Consider the following 15,033-nt stretch of genomic DNA (forward strand, 5'->3'; position numbering starts at 1 on the left):
CTTCTGACCCCAGGGTGCTCAGAGTCTTTCTTTGACTGCCAGCCCAGGAGCTCCCTTATCAAGCACCTGGCTCCCTATAATCTGGAGTTCCCCTCTTCCAAATCCCCTGGCAGTACCCCCTTTGTACCCATAGCTCTATCATTCCTTGATTTTTCCTGACTGTAGACCTTCAAGAATCTGACCACATTTCTTGTCAGGTTCCAAGAACTCAAATCTGAGTCCTGATTGTGATCCCTTTTAAAAGAGCTACCTACACAGAGAATTTTGTGGGCCAGACCTTGGGAGTCAAGTAAGGTTGTGTCTTCATGACCTTTGCTGGGTCTGTGGTCATCTGCTCCCAAAAAGAAGAGCATGGTGCAATCCAGGCATAAGCCAGAGGGCACACTCCTGGTAGGAGGGTGGGGGCGAGGACAGCGTTGAAGATCAGCCAGGGCTGGGGTCAGCCTGAGTTGAGCATTCTACTTGGACCTCACAATGGGGGGTCTTGCCCCCACCCACCTCTGAGACCCTAGACTGTAATCCTGGCTCAGTCACTCTGGCCCTGGGAACCAGTACCTAGATGTCCTGCCGGGGTCCGGCCTCGGCAGGTCTCAGGGTCCCTGAAGAATGGACGGCACAGGCGACACATGAAGAGTCAGACACCTGATTGGATGCTGGAGAACAGCCAGCCTCTGAGGGTCGGACGGAACTCCCTGAGTTTGATTTAAGCTGTATTTTTATGGGGATCATTACATATTAAAGAAAGGTGTATGATATGATTAGTTAAGGTGACCATTAAAGGTGTATGGCATGATCAGTTAAGCAGAAAAAATCAATACAAAGGTAATTAGGGAAATACAGGAAATTCCACAGACTCAGTCATGTTACACAAAGGTTATTTTGACCAGTCAGACAATTAGAAATAGCTGTATATACAGAGTTTTAAATGTCTTATTGGTGAATAGATGTTTATTAAAGTTCTTAGAATTTGGCATGGGTCAAAAGGATACTCTAGACTGGACAGCGGTTATAGGAAATTCATCCACAAGGCCTTTGTGGTGTCTAACTTAGCTATCTATCTGTCTGTCTAGACAGAGTCTATGTACTATGGACTCTGACTCCTTGGTAATTGTTTCTTCGTGCTTAGTTTGTTCTAGCTAACCAGCTTCTCCTCTTTCTTTGTCTGTTTACTTCTAATTAATGTATATTCCTGTCCCAGGTAGAGGAGGGGCTGTTACTCCATCAACTTTTAGACATTCAGGAGCTACTTCATTAGGGGGGACTTTGTTCTCTGGCCAAGAAATCACTTTGTATAACTTCATTGGAATTCTGCAGATCATTGGACCAGAAACACAGGTGTCTAAAAATCCCACCACCTATTAATCACAAAAACAAACATACAAGGGAGAGACAGACAGGAAGTCCAGCCTCAGTTGCCTCTGCTGTGCAGGTGCATCTCATCTGTCCCGACTGTGTCAACGGACGGCTGCTGGTTGGCCCCTGACATCTCCCCCTTTTTAATTTTTTAAGAGCAAGGTTTCCTCTTCTAATTGTACTCCTCTGATTCCTCTTGCAAGGAGTCGGAAGGCGACTGGAAGAAGACAGATTCCAATGAGCACAACTCCAATGATAAGTGCCAAATTAATTACGAAGAATATGAAATCTTGACAATTGATAAAGGTTTTAAGTTTATTTAAAAAATCAGCTGCTACTTGAGACACGGGTAGAAGAGCGCTGTTAGAGTTACTAATATCCTGAATTTCCTGATGTAAAGTTTTTAGATCTAAACCTATATCACTATTATTCTAAATACCTTGCAAATTATTATGATGTTGGGAATTCTTAAGAAAGTGAAACTGTCATTAGTTTGCAGGGTAATATGAGAATTGGACTCTCCTCCTAGCAGCTTGGTGTTATTTATAAAGACGGGGATATTTTCAGTTTCCCACTTTGCCAATTGAAGGATAGCAGGTTCAGGGATATATGCCCAATGTGTTTTTCCTAAAGAGAAAGTAAAAGATACCTGATACACGAGCACAGCTAACAAGGCAACAAACACGGTAGAAGGGGTTTTAGCCGCATGCTGCTCAGTAACAATCTTTTCTGCTTCCTCAGTGAGTGCCTTGATCCGGCCCCAAGTAAGGGGCTTGGTGCTACTGTGGATCGGTCTAGGCGGCTTCCGTCTTTTAGGCTCAGGTTACAGAGTGGTGGAATCAGCTGGCTTGCCCAGAGGGGTGCTCAGATTAGAAACGTCAGCCCTCCTGGGAGAGCTGATGGAAGTTTCTGTGTGGAGTGCTTGCTGGCAGTGGAGGTGGCGGAGTTGGACGCGCGGCGGTTGTCTATAGGGTCGGATTAGACGGTCTGGCCTCCATCTGGGGAAAGACACAAGCATGTCCTCTTTCCCAGGTTGGAACCACATCGGGACCCTTCCATGGCCCGGTGAGCACGTCTTTCCATTTCACCAAAGGCTTAGGTTTATTATTCTCCAGATTCCAATGTTTTTGGAAGTTTGTACTTCCGTCGGGGTTGGCATTGAGGAAATAAAGAACAAAAAGAGCATGATGTAAAATCTGATGCGGGAAGCAGTACTTCAACTCTCTTTCCTGCAGTTTTTGCACTTGGATTTTTTAAGTCTGATGAGCTCGTTCCACTACAGCTCGCCCGGGGTTATAGGGAATGCCAGTGCCATGTACTATACGGACAGTAATACAAAAGTTTCTGAAGGCTTTACCAGTATCAACAGGGGCATTGTCTGTTTTCAAAGCCTTGGGCATTCCCAGGTAAGAAAATGTCTGAAATAGATGTTGTACTACATCTTTGTAAGCTTCTCTGGTCCTTGCAGAAGCAACAATAGCACGTGAGTAGGTATCAACACACGTGCACACAGCCGAGTTTACCAAAAAATGGGATGTGAGTAACATCCATCTGTCAGAGATCACTGGGTCTAAGTCCTTGAGGACTAACTCCGGCACTAAGACAAGAACTATGAGTAAGGCAATGACCACAGTTGTGTACAATATTACGAGCAGATTCTCTAAGTATATGGAACCGTAATCTGAGTGCAGAAGCATTTTGGTGATGTAGGGCATGAGACTTAGTAGCCTCTTCTACTGCTGATAAGGAGATAATATTTTGAGTTAATAAATCAGCTCTCCTATTTCCTTCATGGAGAGGTCCCGGGATGGAAGTATGAGCTCGAATATATCCTACAAAGAAGGGTTGTGTTCTCTGATGAATATGCTTTTGTAAGGCTTGTAACAAAGGAAAGATAGTTGTTTTATTGTCTGGCAATGAAGCAGTTTCAATGTGAGGAAATAAACGAGCAATGTACTGAGAGTCAGTGTATAAATTAAAAGGGACATGCTCTAATTGAGAAAATGCAAAAATGACGGCCACAATTTCAGTTCTTTGGGCAGAGGTTTCTGTAGTTTGGTTAATAAATAGTATACTATTAATAATAGTTACTGCCTTTCCATTGGATGAACCATCAGTAAAAACTAAGGTGGCAGGAGGGGAAACAGGGTACACGGTGTCCTGTTTGGAAAAGCGACAGGATGTTCGTTTCAGAACTGCAGTAAAGGATGTGGCGGAAGGCGGAATGGCACCTGTCCAGTGAAAGAGCCAAGTGCAGTATGCCAGTCCTCATGAAACCGGAAGAAGAACTGCAGCTGCTCTTTGCTGTGGGGTGTAATAATTTTGGACATTTCTACTCCAAAGAATTCTCTACTTCTTAATCTCCCCTTAGATGTTAACGTGGGAACCAGAGAAGGGTATGACATTACAATTCTTTTTTGTGATACAGGCAAATGAATCCATTCTAGAGGGCCATCTTGCCAAAAACATCCTGTTGGTTTACGTGGTGTGGATAAGATGATTAGTAGCCAGCATTTGTAATAATTCCGGTGGCAAAGACTTTATTTATAGCCTTGTTCTACCTTAGACAAGGTTACCTCAGCTTCTGTGATGAGATTATGTGGAGAGCTAGGGTCCGAGTCACCCCTAAGTATGTCAAATAAAGGTTTAAACTCGGCTGTAGTCAGCCATAAGTAGGGCCTAATCCAATTAATATCTCCAAGAAATTTCTGGTAATCATTTAGTGTATTTAATGTATCTTTTCTTAATTGCACAGGCTGATAGGTGACTGTGTTAGTGTGTAGTATCCAGCCCAGGTAAGAAAATGGCAGTCCTATCTGGAATTTTTCAGGTATGACCTTTAATCCATAAGCTTGTAAAGTGTCAACTGTCGTTATTAGAACTGTCTGCAAATGACTTTGATTAGGGTGGGCTAATAAGATGGCATTCATATAGTGTATAATGTACACATCTGGGTGACATTTTCTTTTTTAAAAAAATTTATTTATTTTTAGACGGAGGGGAAGGGAAGGAGAGAGGGAGAGAAACATCAATGTATGGTTGCCTTTCATGCGTCCCCTGCTGGGAACTGGCCTGCAACCCAGGCATGTGCCCTGACTGGGAATGGAACCTCGACCCTGTGGTTCACAGGCCTGTGCTCAGTCCACTGAGCTACACCAGCCAGGGCTGGGTGACATTTTCTAATTGAAGATAAAGCCATATCAACAAGTTTTTGGCGTAATGTAGGGCTATTTTTCATGCCTTGTGGGAGGACTTTCCATTGAAATCTTTGATATGGCTGCTTGAAATTCTCAGAGGGTAAACTGAAAGCAAATCTTTTACAATCAGCTGAAATCAGGGGCATTGTGAAAAAACAATCTTGTAAATCAATAATAATATTATTAAATTGTTTTGGTACAGCTACTGGCAAGGGGAGACTGGGCTGTAATACCCGATATCTTCCATAGTGTCATTAATAGCTCTGAAGTCTTGTGAGAGTCTCCATTTTCTTGATTTGTTTTTAATGACAAAAATAGGTGTGTTCCAGGGCTGTTGAAAGGTTCTAAATGACCTTCAGCTAATTGTTGTTCAACCATTTGCTTAGCTGCTTGTATTTTTTCTGAGGTTAGGGGCTACTGTTCAACCCAGACTGGCCTGGATGATTTCCAAGTAATGGGATCAGCAGCTAAAGGTACAGTGGCCCCTGTCATAAATCCTGGTGTTTTAACCCCTTTCTATTGGCTCCGGAGGAGGATCAAGCGGGTCAGTAATACCCTGAGCGCCCGTGCCTAGTCTCTTATCTGGATCAAAGCCCAACTGTAGCATTGGAGATGTGACTTTTTCATCGGGGCTGTAAAGCATAGCTTCCATTTGTGAGAAAATGTCTTGTCCCCACAGAATAAAAGGAATGGAAGGAATGATGTAAGGACAGAATGTTCCTTGTTGTTTATTTCCATTCGACCAGGTTAAGATTTGGAAGCTTTTTGCTACATTGGATGCCCTACCCAAACCCACCAGAGTGGACGGGGTGGTCCGCGATGGCCATCCAGGGGCCAGTCCCTCCCTGGTGTACAGGAGACGTCTGCGCCGGTCTCTAGGAGGCCTTCGTTAGCCACCCCTTGTGTGTACAATGTGTTAATAGGTCCGGAGTCTTGATCTCCTGTAGCCAAGAAGGCTGTATCACTGGAACCAAATTTTCCTTCTCCTCTGGGCTCTTGGGAAGCTGTGCCTCCCACAGCATAAAAAGGGAGAATTAGCAGTTGGGCAGTTCTTTGATTTTTATGAATTTGTATGATTTTGGTTGGGGGAGAGACAAGGACGTGAGTTTCTCCTTCATAATCTGCATCAATGGCTCCTGGTATAACAGAAAGTCCCTGCAGAGATGTAGGACTCCTTCCCAAGACCAGCCCGACCTTTCCTTCGTGTACAGGCCCCTTTGCTCCCCTGGGTATAGTTACCACATGCAAATCAGGGTTAGTGTTCGTTGTAGTGGTGGGACGCAGGTCCGGTCCTGCACTCCCCTGGGTTGCTCCGAGGAGCTCTGAGACTGGACGAAGGGCTGGGCTCAGAAGGGGTTCAGGGACGCCCCATCACTGTAGGGGCCTGGGGCTGGCCCCTCATCCCATTTCCCTGATTCTGTGTAATTGTCAAAGGGTATCCATTCTTATGGTCTTTAGACTTGCAATCTCCGGCCCAGTGGAATCCTTTCTGACACTTAGGACAGACGGTCTTAGGCTTTACATTAACCAGAAAGGGCTGGCAATTCAGACTGCTACTCACGGGATTCCCCTGTGAGGGCTTGGTAGGACACTGCCTGCTGAGATGTCCTGGCTGCCTGCAAGCGTAACAAGTGGAGTGGCTAAGTCCCTTTGTGCCGCCTCCTTTTCATTTACAGTTTTCATAAATTGGGGATAAGTTTCTCTTTTTAGAGCAGCTACAATTGCTACACCTTGTAAAAAGGCAGGACCTACATGGGCACACTGTTTAATAAAGTCACTCAAGGAGACAGTTTTCTGATAGATCTCAAAAGGGCTTGATAGGTAGTATTAGCGTTTTCAAAGGCTGATTGTTTTATGAGTGGTCTGCGGCCTCCTCATTACTAATAACTCTCCTTACTGACTGAATAAGATGGGAAAGAAAGTCCTCACAAGCCTCACCTGATCTTTGCTTTACCCCTGACCGGGAGGCCGTCCTGCCCGTAGCAGGAATGGGCAAGGCCTTCCAGGCGTGGACAGCGCACTGAGCAACCGGAGCTAAAGCCGTTCTTCTCATACACATCCGATCTCGGGCAGCAACACAGTCTCCCTCCCCGAGCAGCACGGGGAGGGTGATATCGCTTTCATATCTAGATTTCTTATTAGCAGCTGCCTGCTGTTTTGCAAGATCATCATATTCAGCTTTCCATAGGAGAAAATTTCCTCCAGAATGACATGATTTGGTTATCTGTGTCCAATCATAAGAGGTCATCCATTTAGAAGCTAAAGTATCCACTAGAGTAATAGTATATATAATGGGCCAGTGGCCCATAATCATTACAAGCTGTCTTAAGTTCTTCCAGCAACTTATAGGGTAGAGGCTCATATTCTGCAAAATCATCATTATCATAGACTCCAGGAAAACATAGAGCCATATCTGTGTCCCCCACCTTTTCTGCCTCTCTTGTAGCCCTCTGTAATTTTGACAGGGAACCCAGAGGCAGTGGCGGGGCCAGCATCAGAGGACCCATTCTCTGCTTTTGCCTTGGTTCAGGGAAACTTGATCCTTTTATTACAGGGCCAGGTTTGTTTTTACTACACTCAGAGGTGCAAAAGGGCAGGCTTCGGGAGACGGGGAGAGTCCAATCATCCCCACGGTATGTAGTTGCCGCCTCTTCACTATCTGCCTCACCCTCAGAGGGAGGTTGATCATTGTCTCTGAATGACTTGACTAAGTTAACTTTTGACCCAGCTGGGGACAACAGAGGAGTTTTCTCATCTGGCACTGGGGCAGTAGGGGTCAAATTATTAAACGCTTCCAAGTTGTGGATCTAAAGCGTCTCTGATGAGATTCCAGAGAGAGAAAGCATCAACAGGAATATCCGCAGGCCCGTGGTCAGAGTAGTATCGCTTAATACTGTCACCAACCTTGAGCCAGGTATCTGTATTAGCTGTGCCCTCTTCTGAGAACCAGGGCAACATTCTTGCACAAAATGTAGGAACCTACCTATACCTATTTGATGAGTAGTAACTCATACCTTTCTTATTAAGCATATGTTGAATGATTTTGTTACATCCCGTCCTTGCGAGCAAGAAGGGTCGGAGACTGCTGGGTAGTCAGAGGTGTTTTATTGGCCAAAGTTTCAAAGTTTTACCTGCACAGGGGCGAACTCTCGGGGTGCCTCCGGAGACACGGGTGCCAAAATGGCTGCAGATGAGAGTCGCGCCTAACGCTTACAGGCTAGGGTTCTTATAGAGGCGAGCAAGCAAGCAACTTCCAGAAGCAGAAGGTGGCAGTTAGCCATTGGCTCAGGGGCTATACTAAGGTGCGTGATCTGACCAAGGACTGGTTACTAGAGCTCGTGGACAGCTCGTGATAGTATGGCTGATTGGCTCTTAAACCTCATGCTGTGGTTGTGGTCTTTTTACCAACCCCCCCTGCTTGGCGTTCCAGCAGCTGACTTAACACAATCAGCTCTGTACCTCCTTTAAGTGCACCCTGTCCTTATGGTCGAGCGAGCAGCTAAAATTGAGAACAATCACTTTGAGAACAATCACTTCCTCGTTTCCCTGGCTCCTTCAATTTCAATCAAGAGTCTTCTTTCTTTAGACTTAATATGGTCCATAGCTTCTCAATGTAGTTCTGGTTTTCTTCCCACCACACTCAACCTCACTTACTCAAGGGGGCTCACGAAACCCTACGGTGGGGTCCTGGTTGTCCCGAGAACGAGGGGCCTTACCTCCGGGTCCGTGTTCGGGAGCCACTTGCCTGGGTCCAGCCTCGGCAGGTCTCAGGGTTCCTGAAGGATGGACGGCGCAGGTGATGATGAGTTGGACACCCGATTGGATGCCAGAGAACAGCCAGCCTCTGTGGGTCTGACTGAACTCTCAGAGTTTGATTTAGGCTTTATTTTTATAGAGATTGTTACATAACATTAAAGGATAAGGTGTATGGTGTGATCAGTTAAGCAGAAAAAACCAATAGAGACGTAACCAAAAAAAGTACAAGAATTTCCATAGTTTCAGTTATGTTAAATAAAGGTTGTTTGGACCAGGAGATCCATTAATCAAGCAATTAGAAATAGCTGTATGTACAGAGTTTAAATGTCTTATTGTTTATTAAAGTTCTTAGAATTTGGCATGGGTCAAAAGGATACACTAGACTGGACAGCGGTTATAGGAAATTCATTACAAGGCCTCTGTGGTGTCTAACTTAGCTATCTAGCTTTCTGTCTAGAATGTTTATGTACTATGGACTCTGACTCCTTGGTAATTGTTTCTTCGTGCTTAGTTTGTTCTAGCTAACCAGCTTCTCCTGTTTCTTTGTCTGCTTACTTCTAATTAATGTATATTCCTGTCCAAGGTAGAGGAGGGGCTGTTACTCCATCAACTTTTAGACATTCAGGGGCTACTTCATTAGGGGGGACTTTGTTCTCTGGCCAAGAAATCACTTTATATAACTTCATTGGAATTCTGCAGATCATTGGACCAGAAACACAGGTGTCTAAAAATCCTACCACCTATTAATCACAAAAACAAACATGCAAGGGAGAGACAGACAGGAAGTCCAGCCACAGTTGCCTCTGCTGTGCAGGTGCATCTCATCTGTCCCGACTGTGTCAAGGGACGGATGCTGGTCGGCTCCCGACAATGTCCTCAGTGGAGCAAGTCTGTGCTTCATACTGTGCTTTTTATTTTTATTTATTTATTTATTTATTTATTAAAGATTTTATTTATTTATCTGTAGAGGGGAAGGGAAGGAGAGAGGGAGAGAAACATCAATGTATGGTTGCCTTCGTGCATCCCCTGCTGGGAACTGGCCTGCAGGGAACTGGCCTGCAACCCGGTATGTGCCCTGACTGGGAATCGAACGGCAATTGTCTGGTTTGTAGGCCTGCACTCAATCCACTGAGCTACACCAGCCAGGTCATACTGTGCTTTTTTAAAAAAATCCTTATCTGAGGATATGTTTATTGATTTTAGAGAGGTGAGGAGAGGGGGGAGAGAGAGAGAGACATCAATGCGAGGGAGAAACATAGATCAGTTGCCTCCCGTATGCGCCTCAACCAGGGATTGAACCTGAAATCTCGATATATGCCCTGACCAGGAGTCAACCTGCAATGTTTTAAATATATTTATTTATTTATTTTTTGAGGGAGGGGGAAGGAGGGAGGGAGGAAGAGTGGAAGAGAAACATCGGTATGACAGAGATACATCATCAGTTGTGCCTCACATGCTCCCAACTGGGAATCAAACCGGTGACCTCACAGTTGTCAGGCTGCCACTCAATCCACCAAACCACACTAACCAGGGAAAACCGGCAACTGTTTGGTGCACAGACAACGCTCCAACCAATGGAACCACCCAGCCAGGGTGCACCCTCTGTTCATTATAGAACATCTCTGCTTGGTGTCCTCCAGTGGGTGAAAATAGGCTTCCCATGCAGCGGCTCAGTCTTCCTCTCCAGGGTCGATGCCATCTTTCCCGTCTGTGATGGTCGTATTTTGTGGGTCAGTTTGGCTAGGCTACGCTGCCCAGATGTTTGTGTGAGGGTTTTTTGTAGATGTGATTAACTTTAAAAGAGATAACTCTCAGTCATGTGCGTGGGGACTTGATCCAATCATTTGAAGGCCTTAAATGCAGAACACTGAGATTTTCTATGGAAGAAGAAATTCTTTTTTTAACAGTCCTAGAAATCCCGTCTGAGTTTCCAGCCTGCTGGCCTGCTCTACAGGTTTTGCACTTGCCAGCCCCCACAATTGCATGAGCCAATTCTTTAAAAGAAATCTTTGATAAGAACTCTGACTGATACACCATCCATATTTCCCTTAAAGTACTGTGCTCTTTCCTTCCAAAAATATATATTGAGCACCAGTGGGGTGTCAGGCATTTTGTTGGGAGTTGAGGGTTCAGTGCTGTTATAATCTGGCACTGTCCCTGCCTTATTGACTGTACAGCATAGCGGGGAGCAGCTGTGAACTGAGTAACCACATGCAAATGTCAGGTGGCCACGTCATGGTGGGAGAGGGGTCATGGGTAGGTCAGCCCCTGCCAGCCCAGGGCAGCCTTCTTTCCTGAGAACGCTGGTGATGGAGATGCTGTGGGTCTAGTGTAGGGACAGCTTCCCAGCGGAGGGCGCAGCCTGCGCAGAAGCTGTGGGGCAGGGGCCTGACTGGAGGAAATGAAAGGTGCTGGCCTGGGACGGGGCAGAGGTGGGGACGGGATGGAGACCGGGGAGGGATACAGGGCCCAGGCTGTGACAAGGTCTTGTGGCCAAGGGGATGGTGTTGGTCTTCATCCTAAGGGTCTTGGGAAGCCTTTGAAAGGCTCAAGGGAGGGGACGTGGGGATAGATTGAAGGGGAGAGAGCCGCTGCGGCCACTGAGCGTGCGGTGAGGGTGGCCCAGTGCGGTGGTGGAGAGGAGCGGGCGGAGCCGGTGAGAGTTTAGTGGCTACACCTGGACGGTGCTGGGCGTGGGCGAGAGCAAGGACGGCCTCGCACGTTCCGGCGTGGGTGCCCCTGCCTCCAGCTCCTCCACAGACCTGCAGCGCGCAGCAGGGCCCCTGCCCCGGCTCCCCCCTGCATGCTGGGTTGCAGCCCCCGACCCTTTCATTGTATTCACCTTCTCCAGGCTCGTCTGCTGTCTACTCTCATTTCCTCTTCATTCCCATTTTCTTGCCTTTTTCGTTGTCCTTGTTATATCATGTATACAAGGTATCCAAATCTATCAGGTTTGAGTTTGGGTTAGGGTAGCAGAAGTTTGGAAAGCAAAGGATTCATCCAAAAATTTATTTACATTAGTTTGGATCATGTTTTTCGAGGAAAGAGTCTGGGGAGTGAGAGCTACTATTTTGTGCTTTGCCCTCCTCTGTCCAGGTCTTTGCTCTGAGCATTGGGACAGTGTCACTCTGGAATGGCCCTCAGTTCCTGACTGCCAGGTCACACCTGCAGCAGCGACAGGAACCTTCTGGTGTCCACTCAAGGTTTGCATTCCTCATGGGCTTGTTGGAATTTGCTGCAAGCAAACCTTCAGTGTTTTCCCACTTGCTTGTGCTGAGTAAGATTCCCTCTTGGTCGTGGGTCACTGGCTTTTGCACAGTTCGTTCCCACTCACATTTGCCTCATTAGATTCAGCTCAGCGTGTGGACTTGGCAAGGCCTTCGGGAATCTTTTCTCCCATCTTGGCTTGGGATTCTTTGTTTAATAAGCTTCGTTGTAAAGTCTTCTTCTCAAGGCATAAAGTTGCTGAACATAGACCTTTAACCTGAAGTCCTCTGTCCATAGCCGCTTCTACTTCCTGTCCAAGCAGATAATACAAATACCTGGTCCTACAGGTGACGGCCCTGAGGCACTGTCATGTCAAGTGCCTGGGCTCTCCCCCAGGTCCCCACAACCAGTCCATCCTTCCGGCACTTTCCCAGCTGTCCCGGTTGGGGCTTGCTGCGGGCAGCCTAGTCTCTGGCCTGCTTTTCCAGCCTCCTGCCTCACCCCTTCAGTTGTAGCCTTTCTCTGCACACCTGCCAAGGCAGGGGGTCTTTCTGACTCCCCCATTGGATCTCGGTGGTCCTCAGAGAGAAGGCTGAGGTGATACCTCAGGGGGCCAGAGCCAGTACAGCTTCTGGCACATAGTAGGTGCTCAATAAATATATGAATGCATTTTTATTCAACGTTCCTTTTCTCCTCACCACGAAACTAGAGAAGATGTGTCAGCTGGCAGTAGAAATAGGCCAGGTGCTCACTGACCTTCTGAGTGTTTGCTGTGAGCCCCTGGGTTTCTGAGTGAGTCGGTTGTCCCTCAAAGTCTGGAGGACTGTGGGAAGGCAGATGGCCCAGGGTGAGCAGGGACATCTGCTTGTCTGCCTGGGGCCTTGCCTGCCAGAGCTATGAAGAAGGGCCTCAGAGGAAAGACTGCAGGTTTTGGCTAGAGGTGGAGTCTCCTGGAAGTGTGACCTTGGTCACCAACCCCAGGGGTCATCCAGTTACCTCTCCTCAGAGGCTCAGGGACTAGCGGCCAGGGCAGAGACCAGAAGGGCTCTTTCAGCTCCGGAGTCTTGGCAACTTCTCTGAGTTGTTAATTCCTCTCTGCTTTTTGCCCAGTGTTATTTGGAGTGTGGCAAGGATGGGGGGGGGCTGGGAGACCCACATAATGGCTAGGCATTGAGAGCCACGGAGGGCAGAGTGGTCGGCCCCAAGGGAGGGGAGATGGGTGAGCACGGGCTGCAGGAGGCACGTGGTTGGGGTTCCCGGTCCTCAGACCAGTGTTGCCCCCATCCCTGACCCTCAGTTGACTCCTCTGCCTTCCCCAGACCTCAGCTCCTGAGACACGCCCTCAGGGCCTCTGTCAGCGACCTCAGGGTATTTACATACCTTGCTCCAGCTTTGTCTCGTGGCCCAGGGCAGGCCCCTGTTCCTTCACCGGTCGTGTGGGGTAGCAGGGCTCCTTCTTCTTACTCTGGAGGCTTAGAGAGGTAGTGTGTGCAGAACAATGAGGGCAGCGTCTGGCACAGAGCAAGAGCTAAATGCATCTTCTCGTCGGCCCATAGATCTTGGAAGCCTGCCAAACGCCAGGCATCGTTGCAGGTCCTGGAGGACAGCAGGGGACAAGCAGGGAACCTCTGCTCACTCTGGTTCCATTTATATGGCTGGGAGCTGCCCAGTGCAGGACAGGCTCTCCAGCCTCGTTTCGTGCCCAGAGGGCGATCACAAAGTCTCAGGGGAGACAGGACATAGAGACTGGGGAGGCCTGGGATCTGATGAGCCAGAGCGAAGGTCCCCACTACAGCCGGATGATCCCCCGTGCGCCTTAGTTCCCCACTCTTCAGCACAGGTTGGTGACACCACCACGCGACGACTCTCAGGATTGCGTTTGGTCATTTGCTCTACAGCAGGCATCGAGCACCATCATCTACCCCTGCGGGGAGCACAGCAAAGGCCCTGCTGCCATGGAGCTGACTTTCTGGCCAGGTGACAGCAGTGGTGACACATTTTATGAGGAGGAATAGAAAGCGTAGAGGGCAGAACGAGAGGGGTAACACTCCCTGGTGCAGAGTGTTGGGGTGCCTCCCTGACAAGGTGGTGCTCGGCAGGAAACTTGAAAGGAGGGAATAGGAATGAGGATGTTTGTGGGTAAAGCCTTCCAGACCGAGGGGACAGCCAGTGCAAAGGCCCTGGGGCACATGAGCAGGCTTCATGCAGTTTTGAAGACCAACAAGGAGGCCTGTGAAATGGAGGGGAATGAGCCATAGAGAGAGAGGAGGCAAGAGAGTCAGGAAGGTGGGGTAGGGTTTGTAGGCTGACAGGGGCTTTGGCTTTTGTACTCAGTGGGATGGAAAGGTTTGAGGGTTTTGAGTAAAGGGAGAAGCTACTGTTATCTAAAGATCTGTCCTACTTTTAACAGCCAGTTCCCATGATTGTATGTGAGCCCTGGGGCTGCAGAATATTCTCCGTTAGCTCCTATGGGTCCAGTAACAGCATTCTGGTGGCTGTGGTGAGTCCCTGTGCGGCGAGTGCATGGCCCCATGTGGCCCCGCTGCTTCCCAGGTGCCCCCTGCATCCAGGTTAGCGTCCGGGTTAAGTGCTGGCCTCCCTGCCTGCCCCTCGCATCTCCTGCACCTCCACTCCCCTCGACAGTTTCAGATCGGGTTCCAGCAGGACCTCCAGCAGGAAATTGAGCAACAACCGGATTTCCAAATACGGTCACATTCAGAGGTCTTGGGGGTTAGAAGTTCAACATATGAATTTGTGGGGCACGATGCAAGTCATAATGCTGAGCTCGTAAGATAAACAGGAATTTCTGAGGTTAGTCTAAACTTTTTGTGTCACTTTTGGTGGATTATGAGTCAAGGTCACTGGCTTTGGAAATGTCTCAGAGTTCTCTCCTCAGATGCTGCCTCCCCGTTCTTCGTCTCCTCCTCTGGCCTCTGCCGTGTGCGTGTTCTACCTTTTCTTCACTCTCTTACATTTTTCCTGCATCCATTCTTTTTTTTTCTTCTTCGTGAGTTTGGGTATTTTCCATTGACCTTTCAGTTCATTAATCCTTTTTTCTGATTTGTCTCATCTGCTCGTATGCCCATCTACTGAATTTTTAGTTTCAGTAATTTTTTTTCTAATTCAGGATGCTCAGTTTGATTTTTTTATGGAACCCAACTCGCTGAGAGAAATTCTCCATGTTACTTTCCTTGTTTCTCCACCCCCCCCACCTGCATTTTCCTTAACACATTAAGCACATTAAGTTTGAAGTCCTTTTTTTTTTTATATTTCCAATCTTTGAGTCACCTCTAAGTCTGTTGTCATCTATTTTTCCTTTTGGTTTTCAGTCACAAAGTCTAACTTTTGAAATGCCTAACAATTTTAAACTCATACACACTGTGTAAAACACCACAGAGGTTCTGGCTGATGTTATCCTCTTCCAGACGCAGCTTGCTCTGCCCTCCGCCAAGCAGACAGCGTGGGGCTGACGACCTCCAACCACGGGACCGGGCGGAGCCAGGTCAAGTCTGGGGAGTGG

This window comes from Artibeus jamaicensis, unplaced genomic scaffold, assembly GCF_021234435.1.
Source record: "Artibeus jamaicensis isolate MK-2021 breed Jamaican fruit bat unplaced genomic scaffold, CSHL_Jam_final scaffold_916, whole genome shotgun sequence".
NCBI lineage: Eukaryota > Metazoa > Chordata > Mammalia > Chiroptera > Phyllostomidae > Artibeus > Artibeus jamaicensis.